Consider the following 13,343-nt stretch of genomic DNA (forward strand, 5'->3'; position numbering starts at 1 on the left):
TTATAGAATCATAGAATATTCCAAGTTGGAATGAACCCACAAGGATCATAGCGGAGCTCCTGGCTACACAGAGGACCAAAAATCAGACCATATATCTGAGAGTGTTGTCTAAACTTTAATAATAATAATAATAATAATTATTATTATTATTATTATTACTATTATTAAGTAAAACTTCCTTACTCTTTAATGTGATATAATAATGGGGAGAATCATTGCAATTTATTCATGGCTTAAGCACACACTATGCATTTCTATATGCCAAGCATGGACAAAATACAGAAACATAACCAGTATGATATAGGCTTGTATGTATAAAACATAGTAACGTTTAAAAAAACGAAAAAAAAACCACTTTGTAGTTGTTTTTCTTTTTAGAGACACTTAAATGTTTTGTTTTATCTTTTCAGTGGATAGAGTTGACCCCAGCCTTTTCAGTGAAAAGTCTCAAGTGAATAAGGAGAAATCAACATATATTTCTTCACTGCACATAGCTACTGTTGTTAGAGAATCACTTGTTAACTAAATCATTATGCTATGTTCCTCTCTGGTGCAATGTCATTCATAGTATGTTTTAGATCTTTAGACCACAATTATCTCTATAAGTGTATGTAGAAGGAAAGTGTCTGGTCCTTTAAGGGTATCTGGTCAAGGGCCTTTTCCAAAGCAACAAGGGAGAATAAGAAAGGGAGGCAGTGATGGGAACCAAGTCTGGGCAGTTGTATTAACTGATAAGGAAAGAGATGGAATTTGTGAATATTAATTCTACTACATACCAGCTACTGAAAAGACCTGTCTGTGTGTGTGTGAGTGAAACTGGCGGCAGCTACTGGAGTCAGGCTAGGTGTGTAGGGCCGCAGACTGCTGTGCCAACTACTGAGTGATTAAGGATCCTAGCATCAGCATCTGCAGGTGTGCGTGGGGGCATAACTCTCCGAATCTGAAAGGTCCTACAGACTTTGTGCCCAGAGTGCCAGCTACTGGGGTGACTGGCATGTGTGGACTGGGTGCCAGCTGCTGAGTCGGTCTGGGACATAACCCCTCAGACTGTGGCACCAGCTACTGGAGTGAGGTGGGGGTCTCAACGCCAGCTGCTAGAGCGAGTGGGATTTTCTAGTCCCAGCCATTGGAACAGCGATGGTATGTGCTCCAAAACCAGCTACTGGGGAGGGGAGACTGGTATGACTGTGGGCTTGTATGTGTGTGTGTATATGACTTGAAAGGATTAAAAACCAGCTACTGGGGGCATTGAGTGTCTGTATCTTCCCCAAACCTGGTGTGCATGGTGTGTGCATGCATATTTGCTAGCAAATATTAAGCAGGACCAGCTGGTGAGTAGCAGGGGCCTTAGGTTCGGGTTGGGACATCAGGCAGGTGGTACGCCCATGCTGTTACACCCACGGGGACTTGCAAATGCGTTGTACAAGAGGGACAAGAGTTTGAGTGCTGCATTTTTGCAGTGAACTTCAAGCCAGACCAACTGGTAAACAGAGGACCTGTGAAATACATAAGAGGGCCCAGTGGTGCTAGGTGGACAGAGGGCCCTTGCCGGTACCCAAGGGATCTGGGAATATGTATGTGAAGCAGTGGAGTGCTGTGTGCCTGCGCCAGTGCGTGGCCTGTTTCTCTGGCAGCTTGAGAGGAGGAAGGGGTCTCTGCTGTCCACGTCTGTGTTTTACACGAGTCCCGGGTGTTAAGTGCTGTTTAAGGCAGTTTTTGGCTGGGGCAGTCTGCGTGACCAGCTGTGTCAGCGTGCTGTATGTGTCTCTGGGACGTGCTCAGCTTCGCCACTGGTTGAGTCTGCAAAGGGGAAAGCAGCAGCTGCTCCCACCTGGGCAGAGATCCTGGGTCCCCAGGGCACTGGGCTGGGCCCCATCCGCCAGGCAGAAGGGGCCTGGGCTACAGGTGGCAACTGCACTCTTTACCTCACTTAAGCATCCTTCTTAGCACTTAAAAGATCAAATTACTTTAGAAAATACTTAATAATCTCATGCCCAACTTCTTAACAGACATAGATATATTTTGTTCCTTCAAAAAACAAGAAACAACTAAAAACACAGGTTAATGAAGTTTATTTTCAGTGTTGTGCTGTTATACACTTCAATATTCTCTAAATCTTAAAATATGTTTGTTTTTGGAGTGTCTGTAGACTATGGATTACAACATACTCCTTGGGAATAAGAAAACAATGACTTAAAATGGAGATTGTTTTTTCTTCTGTTAAATGCGGTGGGATCTTTTACAGGTGGAATGTGGTAAGGGTGGAGAAGCACAGAGTCCCTCTCCATTGCTATAATTGAAATTAACAGCTATGTTAAATGCAGAGGCATTCCAAAGTTGATGGTCCAGAGCCCATGTGGGGCTTTTTCTCAACTTAAAATAAACCTGTGACTTTTTGATTTCTTAGTTTTAAGACTCCTTTCTTTATTTGTCCTGTAGAACTTGAAGATTCATGGGTACCTATGTTCCTTCCAGCGCACTCTATCCACATCTATTGTACTTTGAGCATGGATTAAAGTCAGGTCTGTGCCTAAATCCAAACCTTTTGCTCATTCATGCTGGGCGAATATAGACACATTTTCAAGCATATATGTGTGAGGTTAGTCTCAGAGTGCCATACAGCACCCCAAAGATTTTGCATCAATCTCATCTTTTGGAAATGTCTATAATAATGGAAAATAATGGAAATAATGGAAATAATGGAAAAATCAACTGTCGTGTGCCAATTCACATCTCACCAGGGATCTCTTCCTATCTTTGTAGAAAATTCTTTTTGTTGGTGTTAAATAGATAAATTCATCTGAGCTTTTTTCTGGAAGTTCCTAAACTTTGTGTGGTGTGAAAAAAAAGTAGAAACTCAAGAAGTATGAAGGCCTTTAGCCCACTTTCTCATTAAGAAGATGAGGTATGGCATAATTATTGATTTAGATTTACAGAACTTTATGCAGTATTAATATTTTGTTATCCATTCTCAGGTTACTATCTTGTTCTTTGTCATCTATATACAGAATACACCTAAGAAGCTAATGTTTGGGATGTGCATTGAAAACCTAGCAAGTTCCCTTGCATGTAGAAAATGATAATGAAGAGTGAAAGTAAGAAAATGGAAGTTTAAAAGAGGCTGAAATATTTAACACTTCCCTTTGAATTTCAAAAAAAAATGTGAAAGCATACAATTTGTAGTCAATGCTGTCTTTCAGGTGCACAGTTATAGAACAGCTGAATTATGACAGGGTAGCTCCAGATGACTAATTTAAATCGCCTGTTGAGTCTGAGCTAAAAGTGACCAAGATATACAGTTTTTTGGGCTTGTGAGAGGAAGGTGATTTGGAATATGGTAGTGTTCATAAAATTGCCTGATATTAACTGTATGCCACTTTGATAGTTTAATTATAAATCTATCACTTAAATCTTTTTGGAAGAAGAGTTGTTTTTCAACAAAATTCTGACTCCTGATGGTAATCAGGTATTTTATATTTTTGCACAACTAGGGCTCAGACTGTCTCTAACCCTTTCAAAGCTATCTCAACTTCTTGAATATTTGTTTAATCATAGGAGTTTCATACTATTCTTTAAGGAAATCATTATTTCCTGTGATAACTTAGAAATTTGAACTGATGCTAATTAATATAGCAAAGACAATGTATCATGACCTGGCTTTGGTTCAAGTCTGGAGGCTTTGTAAGCAGTGCTACAAGAACTGGGTTGCTGGGAAGGACATGCTTTGATGGTGCATGCTGTGCAAAATACGTCACCAGTGACTTCAAGACCTTCTCTTAAAAGTTGTTGGAAATCTGGTCAAGGTGGCTCATACAAGTACTGGAGATTTATTTACTGCAATAATACCTTTGTAGTGTTTTAAATACATAATATGTATTTTATTTATATATACTATGTACATATCTATCTTTGTATGTGTGTTACATATATATACACATTCACATGCACACACAAGTTTGTATTTCAATTAATTTTCTGAAGCAAGACTTCCACAGAGCAGTATACTAGGATTCTGCTAATAGGCAGCTCTGCTGCTGCCTGTTAGATAACTAATAGCTTGGCTACTTAGTCTTGTGTGTGCCACACGCTTTCTATGTGCTTGGGAAGTGTTGTAATTGCCAGAATTCAGTTGACTGAGGACCTTGATCCAAACTTTTCCTCAAAAACGATGAATTCTCCCAGATGCTCTTAAGGCTACAACTCCAAATTTTCTAGTACACTTTCCAATTACTGAGTTTAACAGATGGCCAGATATCTTCACATTTAACTAGGTCTTTGGATTTTCCATCCAAAACTGGAAGTTTTTAAGCTATTGGATTTCTTGGAGGAACTGAGACACCAGGTCTAAGAATGGCTAAGGTGCCTGTGGCCCATGTTTTCAGTAACAATCAACAGAAATTGTCTAGGAAAGATCATAATGGAACAGATTCTGTGATGTTCTCCCATGATGTGTTCCTGATTTTAAACAATTTTTGACTCAGTCTTTTGGACCAGCTCTAGTGTTAACTTTTAGGGGGGGTATACAATATCTAATATTAGAGGTTAATATTAGATATTACCAGTTCAATAGCAAAATGATCTATAAATTCCAACATATGAAAGCAAGGACTCCCAGGACAAATATTGTTTCTGTCAATGTCCATTCATGTAACCCTTTATTGCGTGAGGTTCTTGTTATGCCTTAAAAATAGTAGAAAATATAAAAATGTTCACTGTATCTGTTTCATCTATGATGAAAAGCAAGGGCAAAAGCTAAATAATGATGAATTCATTTGCAATGCTTTCTGTGTCTCTATGGAGTATTCTTAGTACAGATCTAACCTTTCAGGATGGTGATACATTGGATGAGAATGTCATTCTTTATAAAAAATAAAAACCTAAATGCATGATTTTAAAGAAAGGCTATTAGCATATCATAATTACTGAAAATACTTTACAAATGTCTATTTTTAATACTTGAAACTGGAACAATTATGATATTTTCCACCAGGAAGTATGAAAGATTGACTAAACAAAAGAAAAACTAAAAGACTTCAATTCTTTCTTTTCTATCTCCGCTGCTTCCCTTCATAAAGGAAAAATTGTATTGATCATTGACATTCTTCTCTCAAGAGATGCTTGAAATGACTGTGTCCTTGATAGCACTTCTCCTAATTTGAAGTCTAATTAAGAGCCACATATCTATTCTTTACTCTCTCCCCTTTATGATACTTTTAGTGGTCAGGGCTCAGGATATTAAAGTTCTTATCTCAGAAAGATAATGAAAAAAAGAATAATGAAACTTTTTTCAAAAGCAAAACAAGCAAACAACAACATCAAAAAATCAACACTTGCCCCCAGAGAAACAACACTGACAAAAGTAAGAGTGGAAATATCTGCAAACAGCAGAACTTCAAACTAAATCAAGTTGGTTAAATTGTGGTTAAATTGCTATGTATCATGCTACTCTCTCCATGATGCTGCATTAACAGGAACTATAAATAAGCACTTCCATTGGAAAGTTGGCTTTACAGAGTTTTTTTCAGGTCAAAAATTGGTACACACTGCCACATCCCTTGTATTGGATTCATGTGGCAAGGTTTAGGTACCAGAGGATCTGCAGGAGCTGTCCCCATGTTGGACATAGCTGGTTCCAGTTGGCTTCAAAACAGACCTATTGCTGGTCAAAGTTGAGGCCCTTAGTAACACTGGAGGCACCTCTGTGATAACACAGTTAAGAAAGGGGAAAAAATGTTATGCAGCAGCTGTGAGAGGATTGAGAAAAACGTATAGAGAAACAACCGTGTAGACACCAAGATCAGTGAAGAAGGAGCAAGAGGAGGTCCTCCAGGCACCACAGGCACCCTGCAATCCATGGAGAGAACCATGGTGAAGCAGGTTGTCCCTTATGGAGGACCATGCCAGAACAGATACTACACTGCAGCTTGTGGATGACCCCACACAGTATGGCTATGGCTTAAAGGAGTTATATTACAGCCCATGGAGGAGCAGGCTCCTGGCAGGAACTGTGGCTTGTGGAGAGGAGCCGAAGCAGGAGCTGCAGGAGCTCCAGTCCATAGGGCACTTATGCTGGAGCACTCTGTTCCTGAAGTTCTGTACCTTATGGAATGGACCCACACTGGAGTAAACAGTTCTTGAACTGGAGCACCTCCTGCCCTCCTTCTGCACTGACCTTGGGGTCTGCAGGGCTGTTTCTCACTCCTCTCTCCAAGCTGCTGTTGCACAGCAGTTTTTCCCTTTTCTTCAGTAGTCTCTCCTGTAGGCCCAGCCAGTGTTGCTCACTAGCTCAGCGCTGGTCAGTGGCAGGTCCCTTTTGGAGCTAACTAGACCTGGCTCTGGTCTGACATGGGGCAGCTGCTGGACTTTTCTCACAGAGGCCCCCCCTGTATCCCCTCTTGTATCAAGTCCTTGCCATGTAAGCCGCAAATTATGAAAGTGCCTCAGTTCTTAATAGTTATAATGAGTTGTTGGTATGACAGAGCAGGTCTTACCTTTTTTATTTTACCATCACTGTCAAGTTCAGTGATCAACAAGAGTGTTCAGCTGGTCTCATCTCAATTACTGCAAGCAGTAGAAGAGATGTTGTTACTGCTGAAAGCCAGCACCTGTAATATGTGTATTTCAAAGAATTTTACTTCAGTCTACTTTAAGTAGCTGAATACTTGTGATCAGTAGATGTGCTTCTGGAGCATATCTATCTGGAAGGAATCTATTTCATTTATTGTAAAACTGAAAGCTAAACACGATAAGTAGGAATGATGACACACAACATCCTCATCTCTAAATTGAAAAGATATGGATTTGAAGGGTGGACCGGACCATCTGGTGAATAAGGAACTGGTTCGATGGCTGCACCCAGAGAGTAGTGGTCAATGGTTCTATGTCCAGGTAGAGACCAGTGACAAGTGGTGTCCTGTGGGAAAGGAATTCGCAGGTGGCTTTGCGCTGTTTCACACGTCCCTGAATTAGAGATAATGAGGAAACAAGCGGTAGAAACAAAAACTTGAGCAAGGTTGAGATAAAGTAAATTGGCTACAGTGTTAAAAATGAGCTTTGGGCAGTGGCCAATTGCTGGCTGGCTCGAGGCACATGTCTGAGGATCTCTAACCAATTGTATGACAGATTCGGGCACGTGGACAGCACGTGGGGCTATGGGGAAAGTATATGTAGTAGTGAAAAAGGGCAATAAACGTCTCCTGTTCAAGAGCCATCAGGAGTCCGTGTCTTTAATCCCCTCAGTGTCCCTCAGGGCTCTGTCTTGGGGCCAGTGCTTTTCAATATCTTCATCAATGACATTGATGATGGGATTGAGTGCACCCTCAGCAAGTTTGCATATGACACCAAGCTGTGTGATGAGGTTGATACCAAAGAAGGAAGAGATGCCCTTCAAAGGGACTTGGACAGGCTGGAGAAGTAGGCCCATGTGAACCGCGTGAGGTTCAACAAGTCCAAGTGCAAGTTGTGGCACCTGGGTTGGGGCAATCCCACACAGGAATATAGTCTGGGAGAAGAACTCATTGAGAGCAGCCCTGCAGAGAAGGACTTGGGGGTTCTGCTGGATGAAAGGCTCAACATGAGTCAGCAGTGCACGCTTGCAGCCCAGAAGGCCAACTGCATCCTGTTCTCCAATCCTCTGACTAATCTGTTTGTTGTTGTTTTTTTTTCCCCTTCATCTCAAATCCTTCAAGTCTTCCATTGCAATTAAAAATATGGAAGCATGAAACCTATGCTCTTGATCTGATGCAACTATCCATCATTCCACACAGTAAAATCTCACTTTCTCAATCCTTATCTTCATGTAACTTAACGAAATTCTTGTATTCTGTAAGCTTTACTGAATAACTGCTTTACTACTAAGCAAAATATATATAACATTTTTGCATAGCATCTAGCAGTCTGCAACCCATGACTTCATTCTATTAATGACAGACAATAAATAGAGCTATTAATATTGCATGCTGATCATGAATAGAAGACTATTTAATAAGGATCAGAAGTTTTAAACACATCTAAATATACAGGAACACTTTCTTAATGGGCAGATCTCTCTATATAATCGCTTCAATGTTCTTACCTTACAGTTCTGTACAGAAAGTTTTTACCCTACTTCTCCCAGAGTCCCTTGAGTACCTTTTTCTTCTTTCAATTGCATCTGAATGGAGGGATTTACATATTGTTAATTTGTTGTTTGATTTTTTTCAAGCTTCTTGATTCTCCCTGAACAATACTTCTCAAAGTAAAGAATGGAAAGAGTACAAATTGGCAGAGGTTTGGGAATCTTCTTCCAAAAATTAGAGACTTTGCAGTAGGAGAACATAATCAAATATCATCCTCAGGGCATAATGTTCAAAACTTCATTTACTAGCATTATAAATGAATTCATTCTCTAATTAGCAACTTGGAGTGTGAGAAAGAAAAAAATTACATGATTGGTAACATATGATGGAAATGAAATATGATTTTTTTTTTCTGAATTAATACTGCTGATGTATGAAAATCTGGTACTATAGGCTGTTATTTCTCCTGGATCCTGCAGCTGCAGGCTGATTAAAACCCAGCAGGAAGAACTATAATAAACAAATAACACCTGCTGCAAGAACAGGTGTTTGTGTCTTCATTTAGAAACCAAAGTAAAACAGAAGATGCCAAGGGGCTGAAGTAGATCAGTATTTGGATTGACATAATTTGTTACTACTTGTCCTTGAACTTAAAAGCATATTATTCTGCTTTCAAGACTCCTTGATAGGGATGCAACACTTGCTTCTAGTAATTAAGCAGCTCTCTGCCTTCTCTGTGCAGCTGTCCATTTTCCATACTATGTGCATTCACTGAAAGCTGAAAATGTTTCTCCATTCACTGGTGTATAATATAATGTATTTGACTGAGAACACTATATGCACAAAAATAAGGAAAGACAGAATTTATTATTTTATTTCACTAATCTCATCAGTGATTTGTTTAAGATTGTAGTCCAAATAAATCAATACTGTCATAGAAAACTATCATATCTTACTTGTTCCTTGATGGATTGTATACATGTTAACAAAATAAATTATATATTTTTAAAAGAAGTAAAAACCATTCTGCTCCTGATATTTACCTCAGTGGCACCTCTGATGCAGATGAAGCAAATACTTATCTCTCTCAATAAAAGTGAAGTTTTGTTCATTGTCTTTCATGTTTGCAGCTTCTGGGTGGTGATTTCTAATTGCAGAATACTTTATTCATAATAGCTTAAGCAATGACTTAGGCAATAATAATCAGAGTAGTTAAGTATCCAGATCCATTTTTCATAAATTTTCAAGCTATGTATTTGCTCTTGCAAATGAAAAACATAGTAGAACACTTACCAATGATTGTGATAGGCCTTTAAGGAAACCCGATATCAATTGGACTAATTGGGTTCAGTCTGTTTCAAAGAAACTACCAGGCAGTGACTTTCATGTTATAATCATAGAATCATAGAATATCCCAAGTTGGAAGGGACCCACAAATATCATCAAGTCCAACTCCTGGGTCCCCAAAGGACCACTCAAAAAATCAGACCATGTGCCTAAGAGCATTGTCCAAAAGCTTATTGAACCCTGGCAGACTTGGTGCCATGACTACTGCCCTGGGGAGCCTGTTTCAGTGCCCAACCACCCGCCCAGTGAAGACACTTTTCCTGATATCTAACCTGAACTGCCCCTGTTGCAGCTCCAAACCATTTCCCTATGTCCTATTGCTGGTCACCAGAGATCAGCACCTGCCCCTCCGCTCCCCCTAGTGAGGAAGTTGTAGACCACAAAAGAGTTCTCCCCAGTCTTCTCTTCTGCAGGCTGAACAATCCAAGTGACTTCAGCCACTCATATATCTTGCCTTGTACGCCCTTCACCATCTTTGTAGCCCTTCTTTGAACTCTCTCTAGCAGTTTTCTTGCTTATACTGTGGTGCCCAGAACTGCACACGGTACTCTAAGTGAAGCCACACCAGCGCAGAGTACAGCAGGACAGTCACTTCCGTTAACCAGTTAGCAATGCCGTGCTTGATGCACCCCAGAATACAGCAGGCCTTCCTGGCTGCCAAGGAACACTGCTGGTTCATGTTCAGCTTGCTGGCCAATCTCCAGCATTTCATCCTCCAGTCTGTACATACTGCCAGCGTTGCTCCTTCCCAGGTGCAGAATCTGGCAACTGTTCTTGTTAAACTTCATACAATTGGTGATTGCCCAGCTCTCTGATATGTCTAGATCTCTCTGCAAGACCTCACTACCCTCAACAGAGTCAACAGCTCCACACAATTTGGTATCATCCTTGAAGAAGTCTCAAGATATTTGGTAAAAGATTTTGCTCTTTTGAGACTGTAGCTAACAGTGGATGGCTTTAACATAGTTCATGGCAGCAGATAATACTCAGAGCCAGCAGGTAGAGAACTCCAAGGTAACAAATAAAGTTTCTAATGGCTCTATTTTTTTTCTCTTTTGCAAGCGATGTCACACATAAATAAGTGCTGAAATCCCATAATACCTAAAGCGGATGTAAAGAGTTATTACTGAGTATAAAAGCAATATCACAAAGTCATTTAAAATCTACACACTGCCAGAAGTGTGGATTATAAAATAAGCTGAGAACTGGAAAACTGTTGGGAAGATTTTGCATATTTAAGATGTTAAAATTACTTTCCTGTCTTGTTTAAGGAGCCTGCATAGGTTCAACAGGAGCTGGAGCAGCATACTGCTAAAGGTAGGATTTTCTGGGTTTTTGATATTGTTGTTGGCTGTTTTTGAATTTCTGACAGTCTAGATGCTCAATAATATTGGAGGTAAATGATGTGTAAATCATTTCTAGATCAATATCCTCAGAGGAACAGTAGCAAGTCTAAGTTATTTGCTAGAAGAGTGGGTTTGATAAGATGATAACTGGATCTCTCTTGTGTTGTTGGGTATTGGAGAAAAATGTCCCTCAGACAGAAAACAGGCAAATTTCATCACATGGGTAAAATGTACTTATGCTGATATTAAGGATTCCCAAAACTTATTTTAAATGTCATTTTACATATTAAATATAATAATTTATTAAAAGTTGAATAGGTGAGAAGGTATTTATAACAGAACTAAATACCACTTAAAATTCTGTTAATAAAAAATAATTGCTATTGTTATAGATTCCTTAGAAATTTACAGCTATTATAGTCAAATTAATAATGTAAACATATTTTCGAAGAGGGTTTTTTGGGGGGGGAGGGGGGGAGGGGAGAATAACATTGCTAAATGTAACTATTAAACAAAGACCTGTGATGGAACTTAAATAGATTTCGAAAACTAAGGCTTAAAAAAAATAATTGTTGAAATTGTTCTGATAAAGATTATAGAAGGATGTAACTAAACTGAATGGAGATTCAAATACATATGGAAATATAAGATATAAAAATGAGAATTTTAGTATTGAAATCAAACTACATGTTTAGTTTAACAAAATGCAAGTTAAGAGAAAGCTCTGTAAATTTATGAAAATAAGTAAAACTGATCTGTCAAAGAGCTATTCTGCAGGCAGAAACTTAAAATAGCTGTGTCATAAATATGGTTGAAACTTTTAATTTTAGGTGTAGTTAACTATCAGCTGATTTATTTTTTTGGTAGATAAAACTTTTACAGTGACATGTAAAGTTGTTGCACAATTTAACTTAGGTCAACACTTGTGTAACTTATGATCTATGGAACTTTGAAATAATTTATTGAAAAATTAAGCTTCCTTGAATTTGTAAAATGATATTAGTAGGTAGATGAACAGTATAAGACACTCATACCACTCTATCATCTAATGGAGTACTAAGAAATATCTTGTGCCCACTGCCAGCATATTTCAAACGTTGTATATTTTAAAATCACTTTTTATGCTTCTTGCCAATATGTTTTCCCCAATTAAGCTTTCTTTTTTGCTCTTTTAAAGCTATCTTCTCATTTCTCTGAAGCTCTTTTCTGTGTTATGTATCAAAGAGGATTTCAGAGATTTGAGGATAATGGTCAAGGGTCTGGGGGTCCAGGTCATTTTCTCCTTGATCCTACCAGGATCAAGGATCCTCTCATCTAAAGGATGAGAGGAGGAGTAGGTGGATTCCCCAGGTAAACAACTGTTTGTGTCACTTGTGTTGGCAACAGAAGTGGAAACAGAAGTTTCTATAAACATGGGACCCTGTTTGAAGGTTGACTACTGATGGGGATTTATGGGATCCACCTGTCTAAATGGGGCACAAGAACCTTTGCCTACAGACTAGCCAACCTGTTAAGGAGAGCTTTAAACTAGGAAAGATAGGGAAAGGTAGAGTTAGAGACCATACAGACAGAAAAATAAGGCTCAAATGGGGATACCTCCAGCAAGTGCATGCAGCCAAGGAAGAGCCTACAAGACATGACTATGGGGTATCCTCTTGCACCCCTTCTGGGAGACTGAATACCTCTCTGAAGTGCCTGTACAACAATGCACATAGCACGGGCATAAACAGGAAGAATTAGAGATCTGTGTGCTGTTGCAGGGCTTTGATGACATTGCACTTATGGAGACAGGGTGGGATAGCTCACATGACTGGAATGTTATCTTGAACGGATACATGCTTTTTAGGAAACACAGGCCAGGTAGGTGAGGTGGTGGAATTGCCCTTTATGTGAGAAGTAACCTGGAATGTGTGGAGCTCTGCCTCAGGCTGGATGATGAGCAAGTAGAGAACTTAGGGGTAAGTATTATAAGGATAAACAAACAACGGTGACAACTGTTGTCAGTCTTTGATACAGGCCACCTGAACAGGAGGATGAAGCCTTTTACAGACAGCTGTAAAAAGCCTCGCAATCACAGACCCTGGTTCTCATGGGGAGACTTCTACCACGCCGACATCTGCTGGAGGAGCAACACAGCAAAGCACAAACAACCCAGGAGGGTCCTGGAAAGCACTGATTATAACTTTCTGATACAGGTGGTGGAGGAGTCAATGAGGAAAGGTATGCTGCTGCACCTTTTACTGACAAACAAGAAAGGACTGGTTGGACATGTGAAAGCTGGGGGCAGCCTTGGCTACAGTGACTACAAGATCATGGAGTTCAGGATCCTACGAGGAAGAAGCAATAAGATCACAACTTTGGACTTTAGGGGAGCTAACTTTGGCCTCTTCAGGGGAGGGAGGGGACCTTCTTGTAAGAATCCCATGGGAATGGGCCCTATAAGGAAGAGAGCTGGTTAATATTCAAGAATCACTTCCTCCAGGCTCAAGAGTGATTAATCTCTATGAGCGAGAAGTTGAGCAAAGTGGGCAGGAGACCTGCATGGATGAATAAGGAATTCCTGATAAATCTCAAACATAAGCAGGAGTTGTAC

This window comes from Anser brachyrhynchus (genome assembly GCF_964034855.1).
Source record: "Anser brachyrhynchus genome assembly, chromosome: 4".
Classification (NCBI taxonomy): domain Eukaryota; kingdom Metazoa; phylum Chordata; class Aves; order Anseriformes; family Anatidae; genus Anser; species Anser brachyrhynchus.